At 53.1% G+C, this 14,561-nt stretch overlaps 1 protein-coding gene across 4 annotated transcripts in view; it reads left to right on the top strand.

Moving 5' to 3' along the window:
* Window positions 1-1,756: 1,756 nt before the first annotated feature.
* The window catches only part of TBXA2R (thromboxane A2 receptor), a 45,035-nt gene continuing 32,230 nt past the window's right edge, over window positions 1,757-14,561 (top strand). For 2 of the 4 annotated variants that reach the window (XR_006287433.1, XM_037885998.2), the window contains exon 1: window positions 11,109-11,456. The gene's annotated coding sequence lies outside the window, so the exon portion shown is untranslated. Of the gene's footprint in view, window positions 2,078-11,108; window positions 11,457-13,826; window positions 13,968-14,561 lie in introns of those variants that run through there. The other 2 variants (XM_037885999.2, XM_043535797.1) reach the window with 2 other exon arrangements.

Below are 14,561 nucleotides of genomic sequence, written 5' to 3' on the forward strand. Positions count from 1 at the left end.
GTGGCGGTGGGGATGGCGTATGTGTGTGTGTGTTTGTGCGAGTGAGTGGTGTGTGGGTGAAGATGGGGGGTGGTATGTGTGCGTGACATGGGATGTGTGTGTGTGAGTGGGGTGTACGTGGTGGGGTTGATGGGGGGTGACCTGTGTGTGTAGGTGTGGGGTGTGTGTGTGGGGGGGGGTGAGTGGGGTATGCATGGTGCGGTGTGTGTGTGTGTGTGTGTGTGTGTGTGTGTGTGGTTGGCGGGGGGTGTCTGGCTGTCCAGACACACACATATGCAATGTAGGTTTGGGGTGCGGACACACAGGTTGATCAAAAGCCGGACAGTTCTGTCCCCAGACATGGCCATTCCGAACTGGTCCAGCTGAGCCTCCAACCAATGGCACCTGTTAAATTAATGCCGATTGAAATGTGATGGGAGTGCTGGGTACCAGGCGCAAAACAGAGCTAATGCTCCGTCACGCACCCACAGGGGAATACTCTGGGGAGGTGGCTTGCCAAGACCAAGTTGCTGGGATTGGAATATAGCCCTGCAGCCCTGCCCTAATCATTCGACCACGTAGCCTGCAATTGACAGCCTCTGCGGCTACCTGTCATCTTGCTCATTTCCCAGCGATGTCAACTGCGCTAACAGGGCCATCTCTGCCCAGCCTGCTGCCTTCCTTGGGGAGACCTTGGGTGTCACCTTCACTACCTTAGCAAATCAGGGTGCCGGGGCTCACCTGCTGGGGGACGTGCTCAGTCGACAACTAGAGGAATTTCTGGCTGATAAATTTAGCTGTAGGCAAACACTCTGCGTCCTTCTTCCCGTGCAGCGATAGCAACGAAGCCAGCGTTATTCAGGGTGCTTGACCCAGCCAGATGGTCCCGAGAACAGAGACTCCAAACCCACCCGGAACCTGTCTCTTCATCGGCGTGGAATCCATTCTGACGTCACTGAACGTCCCAGGCTGTGAAGTGCCCTCTACAGAGCGACCTCTCTTCTCCCGGGTAATTAATCACTGAGCCGATTGCTCGTGCAGAAGGGTGGCTGTGTAATTCATGATCCTTAACCCGCTGAAATCATTGGCAAAACTCCCCTTGACTTCAGTGCAAGCGGGAGCAGGTTTCAAAGTGATCATTTGTTTTCAACATGGCAGGGCCTGGGGTTCAGGAACCAGGACTCCTGGGTTCTGTTCTCAGCTCTGCCAAAGACTCACTTTGTGACTTCAGACAAGTCACCCGGGGCCCATTTCTGCAGCCTTTAATCATCTGAATGATTCTTACTCAAGAGTTGCAGAATCAGGCCCTCAGCTGCTCTGTGCCTCAGTTTCCCTTCTGCACAATGGGTTTAACGATACTTCCCCATCCCATGGAAGAGGGGTGGGGCTCAATGATTGGTAAGTGCTTTGAGATCCCTGGGGCTTTGGAAGGCAGTACTTTGCTATGATTCCTTGCTTCATTAATTGCTTTCACCAGCTGCTTTTGCTGGGGGACGGTGGGGGGAAATGAATGCCTCCCTTCCGTTCTGCAGGATGAGGTTTTCCAGTCTATGCAGCACACTCTGTTTCCATCCCACCCCCTGTTGTGCTCCAGATGGGCAACTATTTATGGCCTTGTGATGCTTGCAAGACGGTGCCTTTCTGAGTCATTTCCTCACTCCTCGCCCCCCAGAACCCTCCACTAGGGTCTGCCCAGGGGTCCAAGTTCCTTTTTCCTGTAGGCTGTGGCACGTCACCACTGTGGGACAGTCCCAAGAGTGCAACCGAGCCTTCCCATGCACCTCCCCACTTGGTCCACGGCTTCAGTTCCCAATTCTCACCGTCCCATCCTCAGCTCCATCGCTGACCCCTGACCCCGTCTGCCTCGCTCTCTCAGGGGAAGGAGCCAAGACAGCAGTTAAAAAGCTGCAGCCTCTCTTGGTCTGTCTCTCCTCCCCTCTGCACAGTCATCTCTCTCCCCCCCGCCCCCCACATCTGTGCTTTCATCAGCTGGGAAAGAGGTTCTTCAGCCAGCCACCCGCCAAGCAGGAGCACCTCTCCTTTGTGGCACCGCACTGCTTCTTTCCAGGGATCCCCCTAGGACCTAGCATTGCCAAAGGTATGTGGAAAATATAGTTGATTGGCACAGCGCTTTGCAAAAGAAAAAGGGCTTCATTTAAAAAGAAACTTTAATAGTGAGTTACAGCCACGGCGTGTTAATTTCACCCAGCTCAGAAGCTAACAACAGATGTTTGTGGAGGGGAAATATAGATAGAAACCAAGTCTGTTTGAGATCAGAGACTGAACCCAAGTGTCCGTCTGTGTGTATGCATCCCCTGCCTGGCATCCCTTCCCCACCAGCTGTAAAGATCTTCCACTTTTCCCTTTTATGGAAGAGAGAAAAAATAAATAGGAATTTTTTTTCGATCGCTGCCCGCCTGGTTATCAGCAGGGTCGCTCTGTCACAGGCCAGGATGAAATCATGTGAAATGACTGGCTCTGGGGGATGTGGTTTGTGACCAGCCAGGCTGGGCTGTGTGTGTAGCTCATCTCATGCACGCTAGCTATATCTCTTGCTCTGTAGCTGAATTAAAGATGGACCCAAGCACATGGTTTGGATTAGGAGCCAATTCCAGACATCCACCACCTTCTGATATGCTTGGTTCTGGCCCCTCTCTCCACGGAATCAAACAATTGAAGAGGAAAATGCCTATTCGTGGTTATTCCCTATGACACGTTCCCTGGAGCTTAGCCAGCCTTTGTTATAAAAGTCCCACCACGGTGATCACAGCCTCAGGACATTCGTCCTGGTATCAAGCCTGAATTTTCATTTGCTTAATTTCAGCCTGCAACCCTGAGCGTGAGCTGATCCCTCTCTAGCTTCAGTGCTTACAACCCCTTCAAATACTTGCAGGCTGTTATCATGTTCCTTGGAGTCGTCTCTTAGCCAAACCATAAACATTTCGCTTTTGTAATCTCTCCTCGTCCGTCAGCCCTCCAGCCCCATAATCAGTCTTGTTGCTGTCCTCTGTGCTCGCCCCTGGATCTAGGCGGCAAGATGCCCTTGGCCGAATGCGTCTAGTTAAGAGGGCTGTGACTTTCCCTCAGATTCTGAGGTCAGCAGCCGCCAGCCGAGTGGAACGAAAGGGGCTGGTATGTACTAGCGACCCACTGCAGGCTTTGAAGTGAGCGAGGTGGCTTATTGCAGGCAGGCACGGGGCGCGATGCTTGGCGGGCGCTCGGGGGAGGTCGAAGTGGCTGCTGTCTGTGCTGTGCTTTGAGGCGGCTGGTTGAAGGCCATGAAGCTCATGGGGCCAGCCGCTGCCCTCTGGGGCATCCCTGGATGAGCACGGTTTGGCTCAGACCAATGCACACGAGCAGGACACCAGCTGCTTTGGCTGGCTTACAAGCAGCAGCGAGTGCTACACTGCTCTGAGCCCACAGGGCTGGCTCAGCCACGCAGCCCAGCGTGGTCTCTCGTGCGTGTGGCTTCTCTCTGATGCGCCGCCACGGACGGAGCCACGGGCTGCCGAGGGAGAGGTAGCCCAGGCTGGCAGGAAGCCAGATTCCGGCATGTGTGAGATGCTGCAATGGCCAGGGCTAAAGGTCCCCAGGGTGGGAGGGAGAGCTCAGTGGTTTGAGCTTTGGCCAGGGTTGTGAGTTCAATCCTTGAGGGAGCCATTTAGGGATCTGGGGCAAAAATTGGGGATGGGTCCTGCTTTGGGCAGGGGGTTGGACTAGATGACCTCCTGTGGTCCCTTCCAACCCTGAGATTCTATGATCTATGATTCTATGAGTCAAAATCAAAGCCCCGAGCCAGGCCCCTCCTGCTTGTAGGGCAGGTGCGGCACTCGGCAGTTCAGAGACAGGCCGCACAAGAACCTGGGGCCAAACCCCCTGGGGTTTGTGGCTTGGTCCCTCACAGTTCAGCACACGACCCCCAAACGCTGGTTTTATCTCCTGCCCTGGCCAGGCAGCTCCTGCTGAGGGTGTGCCACGCAGCAGGACTCCAGCCCATAGCAAGGGGAGAGGACGTCAAGTTGGCCCTCCCTTTGAGCCTTTATTTTTGGCTTGGCAGTGTAGGGCAATGGTCATAGAATCATAGACTATCAGGGTTGGAAGGCACCTCAGGAGGTCATCTAGTCCAACCCCCTGCTCAAAGCAGGACCAATCCCCAACTAAATCATCCCAGCCAGGGCTTTGTCAAGCCTGACCTTAAAAACCTCTAAGGAAGGAGATTCCACCGCCTCCCTAGGTAACGCATTCCAGTCTTTCACCGCCCTCCTAGTGAAAAAGGTTTTCCTAATATCCAACCTAAACCTCCCCCACTGCAACTTGAGACCATTACTCCTTGTTCTGTCATCTGCTACCATTGAGAACAGTCTAGATCCTCTTTGGAGCCCCCTTTCAGGTAGTTGAAAGCAGCTATCAAATCCCCCCTCATTCTTCTCTTCCACAGACTAAACAATCCCAGTTCCCTCAGCCTCTCCTCATAAATCCTGTGTTCCAGTCCCCTAATCATTTTTGTTGCCCTCCGCTGGACTCTTTCCAATTTTTCCATATCCTTCTTGTAGTGTGGGGCCCAAAAGTGGACACAGTACTCCAGATGAGGCCTCACCAATGTCGAATAGAGGGGAATGATCATGTCCCTTGATCTGCTGGCAATGCCCCTACTTATACAGCCCAAAATGCCATTGGCCTTCTTGGAAACAAGGGCACACTGTTGACTCATATCCAGCTTCTCGTCCACTGTAACCCTTAGGTCCTTTTCTGCAGAACTGCTGCCGAGCCATTCGGTCCCTAGTCTGTAGCAGTGCATGAGATTCTTCCATCCTAAGTGCAGGACTCTGCACTTGTCCTTGTTGAACCTCATCAGATTTCTTTTGGCCCAATCCTCTCATTTGTCTAGGTCCCTCTGTATCCTATCCCTACGCTCCAGCATATCTACCTTTCCTCCCAGTTTAGTGTCATCTGCAAACTTGCTGAGAGTGCAATCCACACCCTCCTCCAGATCATTTATGAAGATATTGAACAAAACCGGCTCCAGGACCGACCCTTGGGGCACTCCACTTGATACCGGCTGCCAACTAGGCATGGAGCTATTGATCACTACCCATTGAGCCCAACAATCTAGCCAGCTTTCTATCCACCTTATAGTCCATTCATCCAGCCCATACTTCTTTAACTTGCTGGCAAGAATACTGTGGGAGATGGTGTCAAAAGCTTTGCTAAAGTCAAGGAACAACACGTCCACTACTTTCCCCTCATCCACAGAGCCAGTTATCTCATCATAGAAGGCGATTAGATTAGTCAGGCATGACTTGCCCTTGGTGAATCCATGCTGACTGTTCCTGATCACTTTCCTCTCCTCTAAGTGCTTCAGAATTGATTCCTTGAGGACCTGCTCCATGATTTTTCCAGGGACTGAGGTGAGGCTGACTGGCCTGTAGTTCCCCGGATCCTCTTTCTTCCCTTTTTTAAAGATGGGCACTACATTAGCCTTTTTCCAGCTGTCCGGGACTTCCCCGGATCGCCATGAGTTTTCAAAGATAATGGCCAAAGGCTCTGCAATCACATCGGCCAACTCCTTTAGCACTCTCAGATGCAGCGCATCCGGCCCCATGGACTTGTGCTCGTCCAGCTTTTCTAAATAGTCCCGAACCACTTCTTTCTCCACAGACGGCTGGTCATCTCCTCCCCATGCTGTGCTGCCCAGTGCAGTAATCTGGGAGCTAACCTTGTTCGTGAAGACAGAGGCAAAAAAAGCACTGAGTACATTTGCTTTTTCCACATCCTCTGTCACTAGGTTGCCTCCCTCATTCAGTAAGGGGCCCACACTTTCCTTGACTTTCTTCTTGTTGCTAACATACCTGAAGAAACCCTTCTTGTTACTCTTAACATCTCTTGCTAGCTGCAACTCCAGGTGTGATTTGGCCTTCCTGATTTCACTCCTGCATGCCCGAGCAATATTTTTATACTCTTCCCTGGTCATTTGTCCAATCTTCCACTTCTTGTAAGCTTCTTTTTTGTGTTTAAGATCAGCAAGGATTTCACTGTGAAGCCAAGCTGGTCGCCTGCCATATTTACTATTCTTTCTACACATCGGGATGGTTTGTCCCTGTAACCTCAATAAGGATTCTTTAAAATACAGCCAGCTCTCCTGGATTCCTTTCTCCTTCATGTTATTCTCCCAGGGGATCCTGCCCATCAGTTCCCTGAGGGAGTCAAAGTCTGCTTTTCTGAAGTCCAGGGTCCGTATTCTGCTGCTCTCCTTTTTCCCCTGTGTCAGGATCCTGAACTTGACCATCTCATGGTCACTGCCTCCCAGGTTCCCATCCACTTTAGCTTCCTCTACTAATTCTTCCCAGTTTGTGAGCAGCAGGTCAAGAAGAGCTCTGCCCCTAGTTGGTTCCTCCAGCACTTGCACCAGGAAATTGTCCCCTACCCTTTCCAAAAACTTCCTGGATTGTCTGTGCACCGCTGTATTGCTCTCCCAGCAGATATCAGGGTGATTGAAGTCAGAGCAGGACTGCTAAGGGGGGTGTCCCCTGCCCCTCTGGTGAGACCCCTGCCAGTGCCTTCCCTCCCCATAGTGAGTGCCCACGTCCCACACCCCTCTTAGCCACCAGGGCCCAAACACACATGCAGGGTGGGAGCGCATGAGACATTTCCCCAGGGGTGGTGGAGAAAATGCCCCCAGGACCACCTGCAGAAAGCTGGGGACAGAGAGCTCTAGGAAGTGGGGCGTATACTTGGTGCTGGCTGGCCAAGCCCTGGAGAACACACTGTGGGGGAGAGGCCTGCATCAGCTGGGGCAGCTGGGAGAAGGGGCCAGCCCAGCCTCTCCCCGGTTTGGCTTGCTGCTCCTTAGCTAGGACCGTTGCAGGGGCCAGGGGCCAGATTCTCCTGTCGGTCACACTGGCATTGGCCTGGAGCTGTGCACTGGCCCTGCTCCCGTTTTGTACCTGTGGAAACGAGAGCAGAATCTGGCCCCAGATGCTTTGTCCCGTGAGACCCATGGAGCCTCCTGAAGTCTCCATGCTGCTCAGCAACATTGCAAGGGACAATGAGGCACAAGAGAATCCAGAGATGCCGGCAGCGCCTGCCCATGCTCACGCTTGCTCTCTAGTTTTTTCTGTCAGTCGGTGCCCACGCCCATGGCAGCTGAGTGCCAGTGGGACTAGTATAATGGCAGCACGAGGTGTCCAATGCACCCGACCAACGCCTTTGTCGGGAGAAAAGTGATTTAGAAAACCTCGCGGTGGATGATAAAACAAACCTGAGTCTGTAAAAGCCAAAGGGCGCGAGCACTAAACCTGGCTCGCTTTCCCCCAGCGATGCCAACAGCACGCTGTGCAAGGAGTTAATGCCAGCTGCAGCGCCTTGGGAAAATTCACCCTGGCTGTGTGTTTTATTGGTGTTAGACAAACATGAAGCCCCGGCAGCAAAGCACCCGCACCTCTGCACTGGGCTGCTGAGCAACTCCAGGATCCAGAGAGTCACACTCTGCTCCCAGGGACCCTGTTCCTGCAATCAGCTCCATGCAGGTGAAGCCTCGGTCCGTGGCATGGATCTGACACCAAGAGCCAGGCACAGTTCGTATCGTCTCTGCCAGCCCGCAATGAAACACAGCTTAGGGCGGACTGTGAGGTCCCAGCTGCAACTAATTTGTTCTCGCTGCTGGCCATTTGCATGGACCGCATTACAACGAGCTGGCTTAATTATGTTTCAGAGAGGCGGGTGTGATGAAGCGGGACTGTTCTTAATGTTTTCTCTGAATAGTGTGGGGGTGCCTCAGTTTCCCCTATGCAGTTCTTAAGTGTCTAGGGGGTGGGGTAAGGGTGTATGATCATTGCAGCGCCCTCGAGGACAGGTGTGTGCAGGGGTCTGGACACAGAGAATGGCCGACACCCTGTTTCCTGGCAACTGATGCCCTGGGCCCTTCCCCCCTACAAGGTGAGAGCTAAAGGGTTGAAGACAAAGAGATCAGGTGACCTCCTGGCCCCGGAAAGGGACAAAGCCCAGAGGAGGAGGGGCTGGGGAGAGTTTCAGTTTGGGGCTGGCTGGAGACATGGAGTGAAGTGCAGACATGGTTGTCTGGCTCACTGCCCCCCAAAATGGACCCAGCTGAGGGGTCCTGTTCTCTGCACCTACAAGCTCTGTTTTAGACCATGTTCCTATCGTCTAATAAACCTCTGTTTTACTGGCTGGCTGAGAGTCACATCTGACTGCGGAGTTGGGGGGCAGGACCCTCTGGCCCCCCCCGGACCCCGCCTGGGCGGACTCGCTGTGGGAAGCGCACGGTGTGAGAAGGGGATGCTGAATGCTCCGAGGTCAGACCCAGGAAGGTGGAAGTTGTGTGAGCTGTGTGTCCTGCAGACAGGCTGCTCCCAGACAGGAGACTTCCCCAGAGTCCTGACTGGCTTCATGGGGAGCAGTTCCAGAGCATCGCCCAGGGACTCCGTGACAGGGGGTCCTAGTAACCCCAGCTAAACAGGCAGAACCATGCATTTGCGATAGCTTTCAATTACAAGTCACAATAAGAGTCGTTCCGAATGTGTCGCCAGGCCCTTGGCATGGGCTGTCTGGAGGCTGCCCCCAGGGCAATACAGCGATGACTAACCAGTGTAAATCGCTAGTGCCTGGGGGACACCGTGATCCATCGGGGCACTGCAGGTCTGGGCGGTTCTGGTCTAGCCCAGGTCACTGCGAGGGGCCACGGGGCCTGCTCAGCTGCCTCCTAATCCAGCCTGCTGCAGGGAGGGAGCTGGTTCTCATTCCGGACTCAGGCCCACGTGGAGCTGAGCCAGGCTGAGGAAATCTGCCATGGTGCAGCCAGCAGTGCGCAGGGAATGACACTCTTTGGGCATGTGGAGGTACAGCAGGGGAGTGAGACGGCTCCCATGGGGGCAGGGCTGGCCTACCCCACACAGGGTTACGCGACCCACTTGTCATTGTCTGGTCCAGAGCCAGGGGCAGGCTGCTCTGAAGCACGAGGCCCTCTCTGCCATGGGTCTCAGCGTCAGGCCCAGGTTTTTCGCCTCCCAGTGTCACCTTGGGCGACTCCCTTAGCCTCTGGGGCCTCAGTTTCCGGTCTGTGAAATGGGGCTATGGATCCTGCCTCCACCTGGCTGGGCTGTTTAGAGTGTCAGCAGTTTGGGGGCAGGGCTGTGTACTCGTGCGGTGCTGTACCAGGTGGTGGAGGGCCTGAGGCTAGCCAGCCCTGACCACTAAATAGGCACACCTGGGTTGGATCAGGGAGTGCCCATAATGGGCAGTAGGTGGAAGCCCAGGAAGTTGGTACAGAGTCTTCACAAGGTGAGGAAAAGCTCCTGCAGGGAAGCTTCAGACCAGGGGTTGCCCCAGACAGGGAGGTAGGGGTAGGAGGAAGGGAAACCTTGTCTTGCGAAGCTTTAGGAATGGATTTGGGTTGGGATTTGTGACTCTTATTTGCAGTTAATTTTATATTAAAAATCTAGTTCCCAAGGAGAGGTATATTTGACCAAGGGAAGTTTTATTTAAACAGTCCAAGAAGGGAAACTGAGGCCGGCTGCCTGTAGCGTGACCCTTGGCAATGATTGGGTGCATGGGAGGTGGCCAACTCCAGTTACAAGTGCCCAGCACAATGGGATTTGAATCTCCACCGGGGCACGTACCGAGGTGGGTATCCTGAGCCATGGCTATGCTGCTACTGAGTATGCAGCCAGGGGGACAGGTGGGTTTGTACCTGGGCGCCTAACCCCCAGTGCCGCCACCACACTGCTCTCTGTAGCTGCTAGCAGGAGCAGAGCTATCGTGTGCCCGGCTCCCCGTGCTGGGAATGGCAGGCCCTGGTAGGCAGAGGGAGACTTTGGGCCAGGTCGACACTTAAACGTTTTGCCAGCTAAAAAAACTCCCACCTCTGACTGACATAGCCCTGCTGGCAAAGCCCTGGTGTGGACCCAGTTACACCAGTAAAAAGGACTTTTGCTGGGATCACTTGTTCTGTTCAGGAACTGGTATAAGTGATGCCAGAGACGCCCTCTTGCCGCGTCTCCACTGGCAGGGCTTGCCAGGATAGCACCATAGCACCGGACCTTGTCTAGTGTAGACAAGGCGTTGTAAACGCCTGAACTAAACATCCCGATCTCTGCCACAGCTCATTGCATGGTCTCTGTGCTTCCGTTCTTGGGGTGACACGGGCCATCCCCGACTGCCCACTAGGAGATCTTGGACAAGAGTGTGCAATGTCCAATCTGTCTCTCCTCCCGCAGGCTCTTCCCAGAAAATTTGAGCAGTGGGGAGCACCCAGAAAAGTCCCTGCTATGGTGCTAATCAGCAATGACAATAACCTGGACCTGTTCATGGGCTGTGGCTGGTGGAAAGAGGGATGGGGCTGCAGAGTTTCTCTGCTGGAGTGACACAAACTCCACGTTCAGGTCCTGCTTTTTTTCTTTTGTAAGCTCTGAGGGCAGGAAGTGAGCTTGTGGTGGAGAAAACCAAACAAACAAAAACCCAGAGCCTTAAGAGGACATGATCTGTTTAAACTGCATGGGCCTGATTTCCCTCGCAGCCAGACGCAGCTATAACCACACAGATTTCACAGCTTTGACTTACGCTGGAGTGGGGGAGATCGGAATCAAGCCCATAATTCTGCTGTAAACATATTTCTCCCCCCCAGGGTACTAGCACCTAGCAATTCAAATGGGCAGAAATTTAAAAATTTCAGTTACCTTCTCACTGGTCAAGCTGTTTGGTTTTGCATTTTCAGGTGAGGTAACTGTCAGTTTCACTTTAGTGTTTGGTTAGTTTCACCTTTAGGCTCTCTACTTGGCTTGTAAATACCACAGGGGAAGGTTTGTTTGTTGAATAATAACCATTTCCATTGCCATAAAAACCAACCATTTCTGTTTGAGCTTTGTTCTCTCTTACATTCTTTCCAAAATGCAGATTTCAAACCAGTTGGCCCTGACCATGTGCTATTAACTTAGGGACCACTGGAAAATCAAAGTGCCCTTTCAAAACCTGGTAAACCCCGTATGCTGTGAGTTTGTGGGCAGGCCCACACACATGTATAACTAATATATATTGTTTGGGTTAAGTCACATGGTCTGAAGTCACTGCTCTTCCAGGAAATCCGTGTCTGCTAGTCAAACCCGTCTCCTAGTCTGAATGGCCCCAGATCTAGTGAGAATAGGCAGAGGAGTTTGGACTGAGTGGCAGTTCCTTCTGGTAAATGCCACGGCGGTTTTTGAACCTTACCCTGGACTTGCTTCAGAAGCAGTTAAAAACAGCAATAAAGCGCTGACTGTAACCCTGGTTTAGTTTCATATTAGAAGGTCTCTAGGATCCTGCATCTTGTCCCAGGCTTTGGGAAACCAGACACCAGGAGGCTCAGTCATTAGCAGGTGAGAGGAGCTAAAGCCTTTGGCGTTGGTAGCTGTTTCTGAGTCAGGAGGAGTCCCAGCAGAGCCAGCAAGCACGGGGGTGTTTGGGCAGAGTAGGATCTGTGCCTCCTGGTAAGTGTCCTTTCTTTTGCTTGGTTTCAGAGTAACAGCCATGTTAGTCTGTATTCGCAAAAAGAAAAGGAGTACTTGTGGCACCTTAGAGACTAACCAATTTATTTGAGCATAAGCTTCATGCATCCGATGAAGTGAGCTGTAGCTCACGAAAGCTTATGCTCAAATAAATTGGTTAGTCTCTAAGGTGCCACAAGTCCTCCTTTTCTTTCTTTTGCTTGCACCTCGTACTTTGTGGGGTTGTGTTGGGGGCTAGACACCATGGGCTGGGTCAGGGGCAGTCACTGTCTGTCAGGGCTGGAACTGCAGCAGGGGCAGTTAAAGAACAACAATCAAACACGCAGACACACTCTGACTGTCAAATGGGTGTTGCTGGGCTCTCCAAGCGAGTCTTCACAGTAGGGTCCTTGGCGCCAGGCTTCAGGAGACCAAGTGCAGGTCCAGGATGTAAGCGGGTGCATGGAGTGAAGAAGGCCGGTGTTCAGTGCTGCTCTGGCCCTTTTCGAGCAGCCGGGGGGGGGTCCCACATGGAGCGAACATGGGGACGTTTGCACTGTGTGGGCCGGGCATGGCCGGGAGGGCGACTCCATTAACAGTCGGGTTGACTAAGGGATTGAAATCTGAACGATAATAAAACCCTTTTACCTGAATAACTAACAGCCCACAAATGTTATCCAGCCCTGCTCTGTGCAGGGTTAAAGCCCAGGCTAACTGTGCAGCGTGGAGACCAGCCGCAGACTAGTCATGGCACATGGCTTGTCTTGTGGCCACCTGGCTTATGTAAATACCTGGTGCAAACAGCTCAGGGACCTCAGAGCCCAGAGGCAGCATCGGGAGGTCAGAGCTGCTGGCGTGAAGGAGCAGAGACTCTGGGCTCTTTATTGACCTGGCTAGGAGGGCATTGTGGAGCGGGCTCACCTCAGGACTAACTTCCCTGATTCTCCCGCTGGGGAAGCCAGTCTCCTGACGAACAGGGCTTAAATTTATCAGGCATCGGGGAACATTTTTGGGAAGGGAGAGCCTCTGCGGAAGGGCTGGGCTCCACCTAAGTCTAAGTCAGGGATCGGCAACCTTTGGCACGCGGCCCATCGGGGAAAGCCGCTGGCAGGCCGGGATGGTTTGTTTACCTGCAGCGTCCGACGGTTCGGCCGATCGCAGCTCCCACGGGCCGTGGTTCGCCGTTCCAGGCCAATGGGGGCTGCAGGAAGCGGTGCGGGTCGAGGGATGTGCTGGCCATTGCTTCCCGCAGTCCCCATTAGCCTGGAACGGCGAACCGCGGCCCGTGGGAGCTGCAATCGGCTGAACCTGCAGACACTGCAGGTAAACAAACTGTCCTGGCCCGCCAGAGGATTTCCCTGATGGGCTGCGTGCCAAAGGGTGCACGGTCTAAGTGGTCTAAGTGGAACCAGACTGCTGACACAGGACGTCACTCAGGAGGAATGTTTGCCCCAGGAGCTGGTGGAAGACTGGCAGGAGCTGAGGAGCTCACCCCTCAGAATGGTGTCTGGGCATCCAACTAAAGGTGTGGTGTAAATTACACCTGAACTAGAGCAGGATCAGATACCAATGCAGAGGTCAAAAGTCTGTAAGCTCAGTGGGTGTCAGACCAACGGGTTAAATATAAACTGGCACCTGGTCAAAACTAAACCCTAGACATGTCTGTGCGCAAATGCAAGAAATGTAAAACCAAACCCTGGGGCCCTGGAATGCCTGGGAACGGACTCGGACCATTGCAGTGATGTGACAGAATGACAAATACAGGAAGTAACTGAGTCAGTTTGCAGCCAGGGAGATTTAGGTTGGTATTAGGAAAAGCGTTGAAATGCTCAGGCTAGCTCAGCATTGCCCAGGTGATCAAGGCAAGCTGTAGAATCCCCGTTGCCTGAGGTTTTTAAGGGCACGTTGGACAAGCTCCTGGAGGGATGCTTTAAGCTGATTTGGTCCTGCCTCAGCGCCGGGGGAGATGGATGAGATGACCTCTCGCGAGCTCTTCCAGACGGGCATTTCTGTGAAGACCAATGGGCTAGGGTAATACCTGTTACAAGCCGGATGAAGCCAAAGAGGTGGGGGCGCAGTTCTGAGGCATAAAGAGTCCGCAGAATCGAGGGAGAGTGGAATTCTGAGCGGAGAGGCCTGCCCAGTTGCATCTGTGTGGATACAAATCCCAAGTTGTAGGAATGTGTCACTCCATCAGTGGGGCCGCATGACCGGGCTCCAAGTCAAGGGAAGGAAACTAGGGACAAGGCAGCAAAACCCAGCAAAACAATAGCAATGGGGGACTTCAGCTACCCGCCTACGAACTGGTCACACAGCCCAAGGGGACGGGGCGAGAGAAACAAATCTTGACACTTTCAGTGATTCCTTCGTGGAGCAGCGAGTGCCAAAGTGTGAGAGGAGAGGCTGTGCTTGATGATGCCGAGGTAACTGACAGGAGCTAATTCAAGAAGTGACAGTAGCTGAACCACTCAGGACCAGAGACCGCGATATAATTAGTCAACATCCCTGGGGCAGGTAAGTGCCAACCGGTGAACTCGAGAGAGGGTGAAGGGCCCAAAGCTGGAAGTAACAGAGTTGAATCCCTAGAGGTGGCCTGGATGCTACGTAGGAATACAACTAGAGTCTCAGCAGACACGTGTCCCACCAAACCAACAGAGCTACATGGCAGGATCAAGAACGTGTTTCAGGCAAACAGAAATCCTGCCAGATTTGGTAACCTGTCCCTGAGAAGCCAATAATCAGGAGCACAAAGTACCGCAGGCGATAGGAGAGGGGGAAATCAGAGGGGCCAAAATGGAGTCTGAAGAGCAAATAGGTAAAGGTGTAAAAACCAGCCACGAGCAAGCCTTTAAGTCTATCAGAAGCAGGAAGACTGGGAAAGACTGGGTGAGCCCGCTGAATCACCAGGAATTAACGGGAGCAATTAAGGGAGATAAGGACGTTGCTGAGAAGCCAAATGATTTCCTTGCATCAGTCTTCACTGCTGAGATGTCATGGGAATTTCTGCCCCGGGATTGATCTTCTCTGGGCACTATGAGAGAGCTGCTGGAGCAAACTGATCATTTAAAATGTAATACGGGACCAGACCTAGGCTACGAGGTAGCTGAG

The sequence above is a fragment of the Chelonia mydas genome, chromosome 25 (assembly GCF_015237465.2).
Source record: "Chelonia mydas isolate rCheMyd1 chromosome 25, rCheMyd1.pri.v2, whole genome shotgun sequence".
Taxonomy (NCBI): domain Eukaryota; kingdom Metazoa; phylum Chordata; order Testudines; family Cheloniidae; genus Chelonia; species Chelonia mydas.